At 43.8% G+C, this 17,973-nt stretch overlaps 2 long non-coding RNA genes across 3 annotated transcripts; one reads left to right on the forward strand and one right to left on the reverse strand.

Annotated features, from left to right (window-relative positions):
* Positions 1-13,069: 13,069 nt before the first annotated feature.
* On the reverse strand, positions 13,070-14,618 carry LOC124259819. Its single transcript, XR_006893927.1, has 2 exons — positions 14,482-14,618; positions 13,070-14,087 (listed from the first exon to the last, which is right to left on the reverse strand). It is a non-coding gene; the product is annotated as an uncharacterized LOC124259819 (long non-coding RNA).
* Positions 14,619-14,624: 6 nt separating this feature from the next.
* Positions 14,625-15,780, forward strand: LOC124259818. Of its 2 annotated transcripts, XR_006893925.1 has the most exons (5): positions 14,625-14,737; positions 14,831-14,932; positions 15,021-15,071; positions 15,253-15,303; positions 15,446-15,780. It is a non-coding gene; the product is annotated as an uncharacterized LOC124259818 (long non-coding RNA). The 2 variants fall into 2 exon arrangements; XR_006893926.1 differs by lacking the exon at positions 15,253-15,303 and having other exon boundaries at positions 15,446-15,469.
* The last annotated feature ends 2,193 nt before the right edge of the window (positions 15,781-17,973 follow it).

Consider the following 17,973-nt stretch of genomic DNA (forward strand, 5'->3'; position numbering starts at 1 on the left):
ATATCTCGCACTTAACACATGCTGGTAAGCCATGAACTCAATCATTCATTAGGTGGTGGTTTTAAAAAATCCAGCTGAATTGTCATCAAATGTTTCTAGACATGCACTGTTTCCGCTCTTATGTTGAACATAGTTACAGCGACGGTGGGGGTTCTCTTTGAGTCGTGAAAAGATATGTGGCAACGGGTTAACTGGTGGAGAAAGTGTACCTACCACTAAACACTTTGAGGTAGCCTAGCTATACTCGCTTAGCTATGACGCACGTACCCTCAATGTCAGGTACATTTACAACACACTATCACAGGGTCACTCTCACAAGCTTCTGACAGAGAGAATAGTGACAGGTTTGTAAACAGTTGAAACTGACAATAAGCTATTTACGAACGATTTATTATGGTCGTTTACATATACACGTATATGAATATATGAATACATGTGTATATGTATATGTTTGTATGCATCTATGTGTGTACGTATATGTACTTATATGTATTTCCTGAGTGTATTAGAGTGTGTGTGTGTTATTCATGTGTGTGTGTGTGTGTGTCTGTCAGCGGCCACTGATTTCAATGTTAAAATCGGACCTCTGTTATATGACATGCTGTAAGAAAATCTTGAAAATATATTCTGAATTTAACCTTTTACTTCCAGATTAAAAGGTTTAAGGGACCGTCACACAACGGAGACCCCACCTCACTATGAAGGGACTATCACACAACAGAGACCCCACCTCACTATGAAGGGACTATCACATAACGGAGACCCCACCTCACTATGAAGGTACCTTCACACAGCAGACACCCCACCTCACTATAATGGGATCATCACACAATTGAGACCCCACCTCACTATAATGGGATCATCACACAAAGGAGACCCCACCTCACTATAATGGGACTATCCCACAGCAGAAACCCCACCTCACTTTAATGGGACCTTCACACAACTATGAGACCCCACCTCACTATGAAGGGGCTATCATCACATGGACCTTCACACAAGAGACCCCACCTCACTTTAATGGGACCTTCACACAATTGAGACCCCACCTCACTATGAAGGGATCATCACACAACAGAGACCCCACCTCACTATGAAGGGACTATCACACAACAGAGACCCCACCTCACTAAGAAGGGACCATCACACAACGGAGACCCCACCTCACTATGAAGGGACTATCACACAACAGAGACCCCACCTCACTATGAAGGGACCATCACACAACGGAGACCCCACCTCACTATGAAGGGATCATCACACAACAGAGACCCCACCTCACTATGAAGGGACTATCACACAACAGAGACCCCACCTCACACATCATGAAGGGACCATCACACAACAGAGACCCCACCTCACTAAGAAGGGACCATCACACAATGGAGACCCCACCTCACTATGAAGGGACCATCACACAACAGAGACCCCACCTCACTATGAAGGGACCATCACACAGCAGAGACCTCACCTCACTATGGAGAAACTGTCACACAACGGAGACCCTACCTCACTATGAAGGGACCATCACACAACGGAGACCCCACCTCACTATGAAGGGACCATCACACAATGAGACCCCACCTCACTATGAAGGGACCATCACACAATTGAGACCCCACCTCACTATGAAGGGACCATCACACAGCAGAGACCTCACTTCACTATGAAGAAACCATCACACAACGGAGACCCTACCTCACTCTGACTATGAAGGGACCATCACACAACAGAGACCCCACCTCACTATGAAGGGACCATCACACAACGGAGGCCCCACCTCACTATGAAGGGACCATCACACAACAGAGACCCCACCTCACTATGAAGGGACCATCACACAACGGAGACCCCACCTCACTATGAAGGGACCATCACACAACGGAGACCCCACCTCACTATGAAGGAGACATCACACAATGAAGAGACCCCACCTCACTATGAAGGGACCTTCACACACAGAGAACCCACCTCACTATGGAGACCCCATCATACAGCAGAAACCCCACCTCACTATGAAGGGACCTTCACACAATTCACAACAGAGACCCCACCTCACTATGAAGGGACCATCACACAACAGAGACCCCACCTCACTATGAAGGGACTATCACACAACAGAGACCCCACCTCACTATGAAGGGACCATCACACAACGGAGACCCCACCTCACTATGAAGGGACTATCACACAACAGAGACCCCACCTCACTATGAAGGGACCATCACACAACGGAGACCCCACCTCACTATGAAGGGATCATCACACAACAGAGACCCCACCTCACTATGAAGGGACTATCACACAACAGAGACCCCACCTCACTATGAAGGGACTATCACACAACGGAGACCCCACCACCTTCACTACAGAGAACCCAGGTGAACCTTCACACAACAGAGACCCCACCTCACTATGAAGGGACCATCACACAATTGAGACCCCACCTCACTATAAAGGGATCATCACACAAACAGAGAACCCCACCTCACTATGAAGGGACTATCACACAGCAGAGACCCCACCTCACTATGAATGGGACCTTCACACAACAGAGACCCCACCTCACTATGAAGGGATCACACAACAGAGAACCCCACCTCACTATGAAGGGTATCATACAACAGAGACCCCACCTCACTTTGAATGGGACCTTCACACAATGAGAGACCCCACCTCACTATGAAGGGATCATCACACAACGGAGACCCCACCTCACTATGAAGAAGGGACTATCACACAACAGAGACCCCACCTCACTATGAAGGGACCATCACACAACGGAGACCCCACCTCACTATGAAGGGACCATCACACAACAGAGACCCCACCTCACTAAGAAGGGACCATCACACAACGGAGACCCCACCTCACTATGAAGGGACCATCACACAACAGAGACCCCACCTCACTATGAAGGGACTATCACACAACAGAGACCCCACCTCACTATGAAGGGACCATCACACAACAGAGACCCCACCTCACTATGAAGGGACCATCACACAATGGAGACCCCACCTCACTATGAAGGGACCATCACACAGCAGAGACCCCACCTCACTATGAAGGGACCATCACACAGCAGAGACCCCACCTCACTATGAAGGGACCATCACACAATGGAGACCCCACCTCACTATGAAGGGACCATCACACAACGGAGACCCCACCTCACTATGAAGGGACATCACACAATGGAGACCCCACCTCACTATGAAGGGACCATCACACAATTGAGACCCCACCTCACCTCTATGAAGGGACCATCACACAACAGAGACCCCACCTCACTAGGGACCATCACAAAGAGAACCTCACTATCACACAACGGAGACCCCACCTCACTATGAAGGGACCATCACACAACGGAGACCCTACCTCACTCATGAAGGGACCATCACACAACGGAGACCCCATCTCACTATGAAGGGACCATCACACAATGGAGACCCCACCTCACTATGAAGGGACTATCACACAACAGAGACCCCACCTCACTATGAAGGGACCATCACACAACGGAGACCCACCTCACTATGAAGGGACCATCACACAATGGAGACCCCACCTCACTATGAAGGGACCATCACACAACAGAGACCCCACCTCACTATAAAGGAACCATCACACAATTGAGACCCCACCTCACTATGAAGGGACCATCACACAACGGAGACCCCACCTCACTATGAAGGGACCATCACACAACAGAGACCCCACCTCACTATGAAGGTACCTTCATACAACAGAGACCCCACCTCACTATGAAGGGACCTGTGAATGTAGAGTCAAATGAAATAACCAAGTCGTGTAACAATTTGTGTGAGTCGTGTGAGGTTGACAAGAACCTTTCAATAACACCGTTCCACATCAAACATATTCCATACTATAAAAGTTAAAGTCGTGGGATTATCTTGAAATAGTTTAATGCTAACGCTATTCGGGGGTATCAAGCAGAGGGGTAGAGGTCTTTGTTTGGACAAGAACCCCTACCGGCACAGGAATGTACCCAACTTAGGTATCATTTCCAGTGCAGCGTCCACGAATCTTGTCCATGAACATTCTGTGATTTATTTTTGACATAACACTGTTTCGTGTTTATCACCATGACGCCAACGGCTGTCTGTCATAAGCTACATGACACAACGTGAGACCTGCTTTTTGAGAGATTGTTCATTTGAGAGGATGCATAGCTACATTAATCCATATTTATCGACATATGGCTTCATTGTAACTTATAGTACCCATGAAGGTCAGGGTTAGAAATGGCCTTCAGCAACCCATGCTTGTTGGACTGACTGACTGAGTATGGTATTCCAGCAATATCACGGCGGGGGACGCCAGAAATGGGCTTCACAAATTGTACCCATGTGGGAAATCGAACCTGTCGGGTCTGCGGCGTGACGAGCGAACGCTTTAACCACTAGGCCACCCCACTGCCCTGCTTGTTGAAGAGGAGACTTGCTGACTTGGTTGATGTCATCGTAGACCCGTTGTGCAGATCGATGCTCATGATGTTAATGGCTGGATTGTCTGGTCCAGATTCGATTATGTACTGTCCGCCGTCATTTAGCTGTAATATTGCTGAGTGCGGCAGCAACAACACCAACAACAACAGCAACAGCAACGACAACAACAACTTACATGATATAGATAGAGAGGTTGATTATAAGGCTATACTGTATGTTGAAGATGGAGACAGCGAGATTCATGACATGATAACAACAGGTTCCAATATTCGAGACTTATCTGACGTCGACATTGACACGCTAATATAAGAAATTGCCATTAAAACGTGAACACTAACGTTTGAGTATATTGTACAGATACTACTTGAAAAAAAAACACTTTGTAGGGTTAGGTTATATTTTAACCCGAGGATGGTGATGACGCATACGTTCTTTCCTGGATACTTCGAATATACGACCGACAGGTGTTTATATCTATACACGTGGATTTCATTTGATCATATTAATGATTTCAAAAAGTAGACACACAGTGTCAATTCGTGTACACGTGGTGTCCGTGCCTCAAATAATGGCCTACACCACAGTGCCAAGTGTATCAGAGGGACCCGGAGTAGGTGTTCGGTTCCTGAACACCTGTGCTGTTATTGTGTCTCAGGCCAAAAACAGTCAATAGAGTCCAGCCTTGTACATCTGGTGGCTACAGCGTGAGATCCCTCACAGATTACTTGAAACAATTGACGCAACTAGGTCGGGGTTGTCCTGCTTGCTTTAGATGTCAACTATCAAAATGGCGCGTTATGAACTGACATAACGAAATGATTAGTTGAACCTATCATACCATAACCTACCGGGTGACGTCTGTCACGTGATATCACACATACTGAAAAACTGAAAGCAGTGGAACATTTAGCTTATTTATACAAATCCTCGAAAAAGCCATTCTACTCAGAAGCGTCTGGTACTCCTAATGAGGATGTGAATTGGCTGTTGACTTAGAATTGATGCAGCTTTAAAACAATTTTTCAGTGCGAGTCGCAGTCGTAAAATTGTATTAATTAATTAATTAAGTAAGTAAGTAATTCTTCTTGTTCCTGATCATTTGTGTAATTTCCTCCATTTGAGACAAGGATTAGGTGGTACAAGTGCACGTCCCAGCAATACATCACTCTTTGTACCCTTTTGTATTCAGGAATATTGCAAAACAGGACATGTCTTCTGGTTTTAGAATCAAAACTTGATGGTACCGGAGTTCGATTTGGGCAGATGTGTTCCATAGTTAACAGACAGGCTTTGTGCGGTATTATTATTTGAGATGCCCTTACACCAAGTCTTTGTATCAAACAATTGATTTAGAGATGCTTAATGGGTGAGTTTTTTCAAGCCTGACTGATTGGAACAACTACAAACCTTTCACGAAGGACAGCCCGACTTCAGATAATTGCTGGCAGGGAACAGAACGGGTTAGTTGTGATGCCACTTGGTAGTGGGCTTGTGACATGAAATGAGGCAGCTATAGACTCAGACTTGCGGCGTCCTAGGTGACTTGGCACCCATGTAACTGCGTTTTGCGTCAGTGGTCTCGTGGATCAAGCACGGTGTTGGGGCTACTGTTCAAACTCACATGCAAGTACACTGTCAGGCATTAGAATACCGCTTGATGTCGTACATCAAACTTTAGACGCACGGATGTACCACAGCTTCACTCACATGTCGACCTCGTGACTGGTCCATTACAACAGTAAAGTTTGCGGCCTGAGCCTCCCCTGCCACTGACCGACTGACATACCGGTAGGTTACGTAGGTGTCAAAAGCAATTGGTGTCAGAGATAGAACCCTTTATGTGGTATATTTCACTCCTAGTGTTGACAAGACGAGCAATAAAGTGCTTAATGTCCAGCTCCTTGGTGTGATCAGTTCCAAATAATGGAGTAGCTTCGACCTGATAACCGACTGAAAGTGACAAGGTGAACGATGTGATCGATATCGCAATATTTGACCTACCCTCTTATACTGGGCACGCATATACTAATGTACAACCACTATATATGACTATATCTATTCTTCAGTGACACCAATAGCATGTGTCTGCCTACAGCGCCCTCTAGTGGGATTAAAGGACATATCATACGTTGGTCCTGAAGTGCATTCACGGTTTAAGTGCAATGACCAACCTATGACCAATAACTGAACGCTGAACACGAGCAATGATCAAACAGACGTATCGTATTTTATCAGCTTGGTGTTTTGACTTGTAGTGAACATACGTTCACCAAACCATGACTAGAGATACTAAATTAGTTATGATTGACATTAACAGACACACTTGAAAAGATACAACCAATACTTAGAGCCTCTCAAAACTCGGTAAAATAGAAAGTCTTTGGAAAGTTACAGTGTATATACCACTAGGACTGACAGAATTCCATCAGTGTACCGCTAGTCTACTCGGGTGTGAGGGAAGGTAGAGTGCGGCCGACCCCCTCATCTTTACATTCAGGGGTCCAGTCTACTAGACTAAGGCGAAGATTGGTATTCGTCTATTGCTGGGGCGGAGGTGTAGCCTAATGGTTAATGCGTCCGCTCGTCACGCTGAAGACCCGGGTTCGATTCGGAATTTCCCCACATGGGTACCATGTGTGAAGCCCATTTGTGGTGTCCCCAGCCGTGTTATTGCTGGAATATTGCTAAAAGCGGCGTAAAACCATACTCACTTATTCGTCTGTTGTACGTCAAACCCACTGTCAAGCCAGTGCCGGCAGTTATGTTAAAGCTGGAATTTGAACTCAATAATCTATCGTTATACATTGCTTATATAAAACCATCTGCACCATATACTCAAGCTGGTATCATTGATATGGTGCCGACCGCACTTTGATATTGGTGGACATGTGTTTTCACGTCTCAAGATAATATGGATACATTCAGTACACTCAGTGGTTCGATTTGACTAGACCGTAGATAGAATGTGAACTTTGTCTGCACCCTTGGGACAATAGACCATTTATACATGTATGTATATACATGTATATGTATATATGTGATGAATGTGTGTGGTTGTTGGGGAATGTTTGTGTGGATATGAATATTCATATGTAACTGTGGATGTGTGTAGGCTTGCAGTCATGGGATAGCGTACGGTATCATGAAACCGCTGGCAGCTGACAGAAAGATAACGGCTACAGTTGTCCCGGTGGACTGACAAGTAGCAGTGCCAGAATACAATTGCTACGGTACCCTATATATATCCTTTATGGAAGTAATTGATGTGAAAACTTTACATAGGTTATTGTGTCACCTCACCTTCACATTGACAGGTGTCGAATGCGAGTTAAACATATGATTTTATTGCGATTGACTCACTTGTGCCCGAACAAGTTGACTACAGTTACCTCCCTTTCTCCAAGTTGTAAAATTTAATGTTTCGTGATATAATATCTGTTTAATTCTTGGGGTTTGGGAACCGTAGGTATAGAGCCCCGTGTACGAGAACTGTACAACCTGAGAAGATCTGGGTTCTGGACGACAAAAGGGATGGGTGGCCATGCTCGCTGACTTAGTTGATGCATGAATATATAATACGAATATAGCGTTGCTCATAACTCAGGTACACTAGACTTTGCACATATGACCCCCCACCATACAGCCGGAATACTGCAGAATGCCGTGTTAATGAAGAAATAAACAAATACTCAAATACTGTTAATTATAATTGGAATTTGACCTTAGTTTTTGTTTACTACTTTCAAAGGTTATTTTGTTTCTGTTTGACCACATCCTTAAGTAAGTCCTCTACCATTACGTGTTTATTCTCGAGTTGAAACTAACCGTTCCGTAAAAGAACACGATGTGAAACCAACAAACAGGAAAGCAGTGTCACATAATTAACTCTTGTATTCTAAAATTGATTAAGTATTCAAATCACTACCATCGCTGCACATGTGTTACAGCGGCAGTACAAATTCAAAGACAAAATAAATCAAAGGCTGTGTAAGCAATACAGATATACATGGCAATATTCGCCTCACTGCAAAATAGGCCGAGTATTCAGGGTAAGAATCATCTTCACACAGCTGCTGATCGATCTTCGTATAACTTGAGGCGAGAGTAAGCTCTTCCTTTATATGCATATTAAGAAAGAGACTCCAGAATATTTTCCAGCTTATTGTAGTACCTTCCAGATCTCAAATCATAGCAGAAGTCTAAATATAGCTCATCACAGCCTCTCAACACACGTCATGTATTATTACACGTGGCACAATGTTAGACACCGCCACATAACAATATGTGCCACCGGGATGGATTCCTGATAGCCATGTGTATGTGATTGTAAATGTTTGCGTAAACCATAGGCGGATCCAGAGGGAGGGGGCTTGGGGTGTTTGTGCACCCCCACTTATGTCCTGAAAGTTTAAATCACAATTGTAACTCACGAAACTCACGTGAAAACGGGTGAAAATTAACTGTGCACCCTTTCTTTGCCTTTCACCTACTTGGAGGGTATTAGAGAAGGTTTGGACGGCCAAAAAAGTCAGTATACAGTTTGTGAGTAGTGTCAACGCGTGGATATGCGTCGACTGGGGAATTAGCTCATAATTAAGATGAGGTGTACGTATGTTGTGCCCTTAAACGCACAATGGTCTTAAGTGCACAGAAATCATGAATATTCATGAGTGGGGGGAGCTTATGTCACTACGTCACATACATGGCACAGTATCTTCCGCGGAACTAGTAGAGGGAGTTGACCTATGCTGCTTCGTCTGTTATTGCCTTATACGATGTGACAGCTACAATATGCATATGAGGTATATGTAAACATGAAGTATACGTACAATACGTTGACAAGACGAAGGAATACGTTGAGTTCAAACTTCTTTAGTAACATGACAAACAAATACACAAGACATTGAGGTGAGCGGATTACCTACTCAACCCCAGGACGTTTCCAACGAGCGGCATTCTAATGCTCGTGGTCGTCCCTACAGACAGTCGGAATAATTGACTCGTACTCTTTCACCGTCTAGATGTGAGCATACTAAGTATATATATACAGTTTTTGATAACAATGGACTAGCGATGACTCAACAATTGACAGATATAAAAACTTCCTTGACCAGTTGATGTGATGGCAGACACAGCCAAGGGGGATGACCAGTTAGGTTATAAATGTCATACACAGTAATTAATTGCCCGACAAGTCAATGTACAATACGGAAGTGATAAGTATTACAGAGAATACAGATTAGCTACATATAAATAATTACAATAAAGTCTCACATGTCTTGACTACATAGATTTACTTTTTAAATATTTGGACGATGGCTGTCCTGAATTAGTCCCTATAACAGTAGGATATCAATGGTAAAGTGTTTCATGGTATCTCAGTGGGCTTACGCTACGAAGCACTAGTCTGTACCAGTGTAAGCAACAACATATACATATTCATGCGTGTGCGTTGCTATATAACAGCAATAATCGCACGTAAAATCCATCTCACCTAGTTTTTCTTGTCTTGGGAATTCTGGCCCCTGTGTGACAGCGTTTTGCAGGTAGCCACGGTTGGGCTGACGGACTTACTGCCATACGTCAGTGCATGCATCTCTAACATGACTCCGCTCGTCCACTAACGATGTTTCAGTTGTACACACGCGGACTATTGTGACCAATACTAATATAAGAAGACTTTCTTCACTTGTTGGTCCAGCAATCACAAAGCGACCAAGACAGGTTGTTAGGCCCGGAGCGTCCGATATTTTACAGCCGATTCTTTTACTTTGATATCATTGTTTCAGCGTCAAAACCAGCATTAACATGCATTGCACTGAATCGCATTCGAACATATTGTGCACAGCATCATCGGGGACTGATTATGCTACCTGCATTATAATGTTCAGCACAGCTGCATGATACACAACTACATATACGTCTACGCGATAGAAACATCAGTATGATAGACACGACGGCACACGACATACCACACACACCACACATATACGTGACATTTTCACACAACTACATGACATGTAATTTTCTTGATGTAAATAAATTTGTTAAGATCTGAGAGAAAGATGATGTTGCGTTCTTACTTGGTGGGCATCAACTGGAATGTAAACACAAATATGAGGGCCGAAGTTGTGATTAAAGTAAGCGAATGTATGAAGAGACAAACTGCTTACAAATGTGGATGTTTATGAAAACACTAATATATACCCCTCATGCATAATAAACATGTAATTGATTAATATTAATATTATTAATAATAAGTAGTAATATTAATTATCTCTGTATATGTAATCTGCATTCAATATGAATAAACAAAGAATATCAGTCTGTCTCTCCGTCCGTCTCTCTATCTGTCACGACAGACAGTTACAGACCGTTACATGATACAGTGGATGAGTCGTTTAACTATATATACAGCTAGGCTAACATAGGTTAACATGTTCAAACAGGTGAGTAAATATTGTTTAACGCCTCAGCTGAGATCCTTTAGCCGATCGAGGTATGGATATGATTAATAATGAACATATACGTTATGCTCGCTGCAAATGTGTCAATCTACTTGCATTGTCTGGTTGCCCTTATTTAGACATCAATCTTAACATATGCAGACAATGTGATTATAAGTAGTAGATCGAACAATTCAATAAACCATTATGTCGTCAACAGAACAACACATGATTCAGATATGCTTTATAGTGATCTAATCAATGACAAATATGCTGTAGGAAGCAGCACATGCATCCCAAAGAGCTTCCCATTAGAGCCAAGCTAGAGGGGCGAATGCCCGCAGCCGGGTCCGCTGTATGCGCGACAGTTATACCAGGTTGTCACTGTCACTGACTGGTGGGGTCTGACAGACACCAAGGGCTAGCTGACTAGGTCATGTGACAGACATAGGGGGTGGGGACTTACATGGACTTAGTAAGCTATGCATCTGCATAATACTTCCCTATCGGATACGTAATGCATTGTAGTTTGAAACACTCCAGTCCAGAATGACAGCTGTGTGCATAATATTACCGAATCAATCACCAACATTTCACTGCAATCGTAAGAATTCACAACGGCCATTGTGCGTGACCGAGAATCAGCAGAGATGGACATGTCCTTGCCATTGGTCAGTCTGTGGCGATTACATAATAAGTTTAGCCCAGAGGAAAGGTTACCAATCAATGAAACCCGGAGTAATCTATCATTGTAAGCCTGGTGACTTGCTAAGTGCCGCTGGCCTCGACATTTATCACGCTGTGACGTCAGGGGTTAACGGTCACTTGAAGTCACACCCGCCCCTAGTCTGTCTCACAGTCTCTGTACAGCGCCATTTTTCCTACCGCCCAGACCTTTCTGCAATGCTAAAGGCCTCAATAAACTAAGTCTAGGTCTGAATCTCCCATCTTACTGAGGCTCATTTTTAATTTAACGAAATTATTTGTTTTTATTAAAATTATATATATTCAGAGACTACGCGTTAATCCCTGAGGGATGCGACCTCACACCACCATGGGTCAGGCCACCTCACACCACCATGGGTCAGGCCACCTCACACCACCATGGGTCAGGCCACCTCACATCGTGAGTCAAAGATGAGCACCTTGTCGACTTGTCGCATTGTGTAATACTTTCATACCATCTACCACATACATATCGTGATACATGTGTCACATATACAAACACGTCATCGAGATTGAACGCAGTGGAATATGTGGAGGAAGTAACACGGTACTTGTACATAATCAATCATTTTTCATATTTTATTAGGTAGGTTCAAAAGTCATTTCCTCCAGCCTTCGCCCTGTATTCAGTGCTAGCTGACCCACATTGAGGGGTGGGCTGCCCACCGAAACATTCATCGTACGTAATGTGCCGTGAATGTGGTGTTTAAGGTATTCAAGGAGCCATACACACGAGCCTCAACTATGTCCAGGGTTTGGCTAGCAATGAAGGCAACATCTGTTACTAAAGCTGAATATGCGAGGTGTGTGAGTGAGTGGCAGTAGATGATTACACTGAATACATGTCCTGAATACATACAGAGCAAGCTTGAGATTCGTTGTTAGTGTTGTCGTATTGAGACTGTTCACACATATTACTACGCAGGTTTACTCTATATTCACGGTGATTTGTCCATATGATTATATGGCACGTGCATTCTGTGGTAGCAGAGGTGTGTTTCTAGGTCTGGTTGATGCAAGTAAATGGATCAATGTTATATATGAGGTAACCTGTATCACGAACTTGTAAATGCAGGCACTGTTGTTTGTTTAGCTGTAACAACATCTGCAGTTAAATTGTTGTAACTGTAGTGGCGAGTTCATCAGTATTCAGGGTTCACTAATAATGGGTTCACTCATAACGTGATTGAGTAATACGGCGTGCACACATACGATATTTTGTTGACTTTATTTGTATGGCAGACATAACATGGTTCAAGTCTACAGTTTAAGGACTTCATCGTAAATACTGGTAACATCCAAAGTTGGGACTTCACCGCTGACATAGCACGGATTTAACTGACATAAGCACTGTTGCTCCTAAATGACCAGGATTAAAACACGGGGTGATAAGCTATTCGTTTTGCTACACAACACCAACTCAAATATCTTTGAATTGTGTATTATGAAATGAGAACTATGTCTAGTTGAGTGCATCAGCTGTAACTGTCTTCATTGTGTATTATCGTGTTAATTATGCAGACACATTTGACGTCATTATCGTCGGTGATGAGCGCACATGGGCGGTGACTCAAGTCCAAGATTTGGAGTGCGCGATGCAGGGGAGGACGACATGGCTTTTAAGGTGTCTGCCGGGGTGGATAACAGTGTTAGTATATGGTGAAACATGTAGATTCTCTGGTTGTCTACCGGGGTGGATAACAGTGTTAGTATATGGTGTAACATGTAGATTCTCTGGTTGTCTACCGGGGTGGATAACAGTGTTAGTATATGGTGTAACATGTAGATTCTCTGGGTGTCTACCGGGGTGGATAACAGTGTTAGTATATGGTGTAACATGTAGATTCTCTGGGTGTCTACCGGGGTGGATAACAGTGTCAGTATATAGTGTAACATTTAGACGGTGTGGGTGCCTACCGGGATGTATGGCAGTGTTAGCATATGGTGGAACATGTAGATGGCGTAGGTGTCTACCGGGGTGAATAACAGTACGTACATTACTCAGACCCAGAAGAGTAATTCACCTTTTTCTGAAAACGTGTTTGAGTGTACATGAATACCAGCACTTCCTCAGCGACTACCGTGTAGACCTTATCACGCACAACTCACTACCTGGTATATACTACCTGGTCAGTCTCAGGTGAAGGGTGACAGGTTACACACAAACCTTTATATGGATACACAATGACAGTTCCCCCAGTTCCTGACAATGAATCTTTTGTCAATCCTATTCCCGAGGAAGTACCCCTCTCATTAAACCATGCACAAGGTGACACATATGCATGTAGGATATATTCAGTATTTACACTCAGGTGAATTATGACATGGAGAAAGAACGATGGATGCGGATGTAGATACTGACCACCTCGGTGGCCGAGCTGATTGGGCGGTGCCCGGAGAGCAGCTGCAGATCCGTGCTTCCATCCTCTGACGCGTCATATCACTGTAGGGATCAATAAGGACTGATCGGCTCGGAGCCAATATGTTTGAGTAAGTTATGCACGTCCAACTGCGGTGTGGTATCTCGGTGGACTGGCACCATATAACCGACATTACCTTGCATAACAAGTAAACACGTGCACCCACAAGCACATGCAGCGTCGATGTATAAATGCAGTATTCTTGAATATATTCCACTTTAGCACAATTACCAAATCTGTGGACCTCCATTCATACAAAACAAACATACATGTAATTACAGGAAACTGCACAAAATCAGTTCAGTACCTCTAAGCGCTATGGTTAAAGCATAACAACAACTGATATCAGCATCAACTGATCTTCCAGTTTATAGGACAGTGAGTATATTTACTTTATTACTATGTATTTTAATGTACCTGTAATCGGGACGTTAGCTTCCCACATCAACAAACTTCCGGATAAACACAGAATGTACTGGCGATAACTGTTCGGCAGACAGTATCTGTATCTTTTTAGACTTTTTTAGACCTATCACTGCAGGGAGAATGTTGGCTTTACCTTCCACCTCCAGTGACTCCCTGCAGGGAGAATGTTGGCTTTACCAGTGTCCACACTAACGAGGTGACTCCCTGCAGGGAGAATGTTGGCTTTACCAGTGTCCACACTAACGAGGTGACTCCCCTGCACTGGCTATACCAGTGTCCACACTAACGAGGTGACTCCTGCAGGGAGAATGTTGGCTTTACCAGTGTCCACACTAACGAGGTGACTCCCTGCAGGGAGAATGTTGGCTTTACCAGTGTCCACACTAACGAGGTGACTCCCTGCAGGGAGAATGCTGGCTTTACCAGTGTCCACACTAACGAGGTGACTCCCTGCAGGGAGAATACTGTATTTACCAGAGGTGACTCCCTGCAGGGAGAATGCTGTATTTACCAGTGTCCACACTAACGAGGTGACTCCCTGCAGGGAGAATGTTGGCTTTACCAGTGTCCACACTAACGAGGTGACTCCCTGCAGGAAGAATGTTGGCTATACTGCAGGAGAATGTTGGCTTTACCAGTGTCCACACTAACGAGGTGACTCCCCTGCAGGGAGAATGCTGGCTTTACCAGTGTCCACACACTAACGAGGTGACTGACCCCTGCAGGGAGAATGTTGGCTATACCAGTGTCCACACTAACGAGGTGACTCCCTGCAGGGAGAATGTTGGCTTTACCAGTGTCCACACTAACGAGGTGACTCCCTGCAGGAAGAATGTTGGCTTTACCAGTGCCCACACTAACGAGGTGACTCCCTGCAGGGGAGAATGTTGGCTATACCAGTGTCCACACGAGGTGACAGGGAGAATGTTGGCTTTACCAGTGTCACACTAACGAGGTGACTCCCTGCAGGGAGAATGTTGGCTTTACCAGTGTCCACACTAACGAGGTGACTCCCTGCAGGGAGAATGTTGGCTTTACCAGTGTCCAAACTAACGAGGTGACTCCCTGCAGGGAGAATGTTAGCTTTACCAGTGTCCACACTAACGAGGTTTCAGTGTTTGAAAACTGAGAACAGCTCACTGCACATCAAGGATGTTTAGATATAGATCAACTCTGGCAGTTCCGGACAAACGATGACCATAATGGCAGGTTAGATAATCCGCGCCTATGACACTTGCAGTGGACATACCCTCGCGTGTCCAGGCGAGGTCAAGACGTCGACACACCACAGATGTCAAGAGGTTACATCCGGGCGGTGTATCACAGGCTGGTTTATAGGCCATGACGTGTCTGATCTGTGTTTATCACAGAGGAAACATGGCAGCCGCCCAGGAGACAATACCCACCCCTCCGTACTGGGCCCGTATATTACAAAACAATTCCTGTATTTTTTTAAAATAGAAGCAACCAGACTGTAAAATGAGGTGATAGATGAAATAGGAAGGAAAGATGACACAAAATAGGGAAATTTCGTTTGTTTTTCTTTGAGTATCAGTATTCAGTAGGTGGCTTTGCGTACGGGTTTAAAGCATGACGGGTTGGTCCTAAGTACAGACAGATATGGTTATGTGTATATATCTCATGAACCGATTGTCTCCAGCTATAAACAACGCCCATGTCACGAGGGTCAACGTATTGAATGACCCTGGTATCCAATGTCCATACAGATGGCTGTGTTCGATACAGACAGTTTCAGACATGTTTACTGAAACAAAAGATATTGACATGATTAATCACTTATTACAAATACAAATGTATACTGAATTTAAACAGAATGATTGTTTTGTGCATTTGCAACAGTCTGACATTGCACTGAGCGGTCATGACACTATATCGTGAGTTATCTCGCCTTACATACAGAAATGCACGAGGATAAACAATATGCCTATATCACACAATGCAGAAGGAAGTGATCTACCACGTGTATGTAAACTTGATAGGAGATGATTATTAAGTACGTACTAAGCGCTTGTCTGTTATCTTGATAGAACCACAAAATGACTATATATGGTCAGACCGCGATACACTACTTGCTTGATTCACTTCCCTATATAGCAACAGTCATAAGAACATGCACCCATCTCATGATACCGCGGCTGTTGGAGATTACAGATACAGGATAACCACTGGAAATAGGGTTGGCGTGAAGATAATCACTGGGAATTAGGGCATCAATAAATATTTCAATTTAAGTTTATTATATGCTCCCTGAAAGTTCACTATAATCAAGAGGCTATTACTGTTTCTGAGACTTGATTAATACGTTTCAATTCTAGTTTGATCTAGGTGTTGCTACAGTCAGTTTAATATGGGAAAATGAGAGAGACATTTATAGTTTGATCTAGGTGTTGCTACAGTCAGTTTAATATGGGAAAATGAGAGAGACATTTCTAGTTTGATCTAGGTGTTGCTACAGTCAGTTTAATATGGGAATGAGAAAGACATTTCTAGTTTGATGTAGGTGTTGCTACAGTCAGTTTAATATGGGAATGAGAGAGACATTTCTAGTTTGATCTAGGTGTTGCTACAGTCAGTTTAATATGGGAATGAGAGAGATTGCCTCTCCGTAATCAGGTAAACTGGAGCTGTTCATGTTCACCTTGACAATCGATATATGAAGCAAGTGTATTTAATCTTGCTAGGGCAGTAACTAAGCTGGGGATTCAGCAGAAGAACATAATTGTTGTTAGATATACGTGTCTCGTCCTTTAACGATTCTTACCTAAAAAATTAGAACGACTGAAAACCTCAGTATTTTGATTCAGATTGAGATGAGGTGAGTCGAGGCACTTTCATGAATATTGCGTATGTGCGTTTGTACGTACAGTATATATGTGTGTGTGTGTGTCTATCTCTCTGCGTCTTTCTGTATGTGTGTGTTAGTGCGTGCGTGCGTGTGTGTGTGTGTGTGTTTCATTTTTTCGGGGGCGACGTATTGGATCCGGTTGTCAGGCTTAATGAATTGTCCATTTCCTCGGTCATCGTACTCCGACGGCAAAGATCATCGCTAATTAACCTGGTTTGGACTCGATTATACAGCTGATTATTGCAAGGTGAGACGTTAAACACAAAACAAACAAAAAGTCCGTATCTCTGTAACTATACAGTGTGATGATTGGCAGGTCACCGGGGTCCAGATATACTGGAGAGGTCTTATGACACGAGGTCGGGTTTGGTACAAACAACCGATGATTGATGGTCGTTCAGTGCTTGTTGGGGAGACGGGGAATACTTATACACAATGCCAAGACAGCGTGGATGGTAATGTGGCACTCTCAGAGGTTATCAAGACCCCTGTAAGGAAAATGCTTCACATGAAAAACTACTGACAGAAGTATTCATTCTCTGGAAATGTGTCATGTGAATATTGTATATGTCCTGGTACAAAGTACGTATCCTTGCCAGATCGAGATGAAGCAAAAA

Source organism: Haliotis rubra, unplaced genomic scaffold, assembly GCF_003918875.1.
Source record: "Haliotis rubra isolate DU_JTF1 unplaced genomic scaffold, ASM391887v1 Scf739, whole genome shotgun sequence".
Classification (NCBI taxonomy): Eukaryota; Metazoa; Mollusca; class Gastropoda; order Lepetellida; family Haliotidae; genus Haliotis; species Haliotis rubra.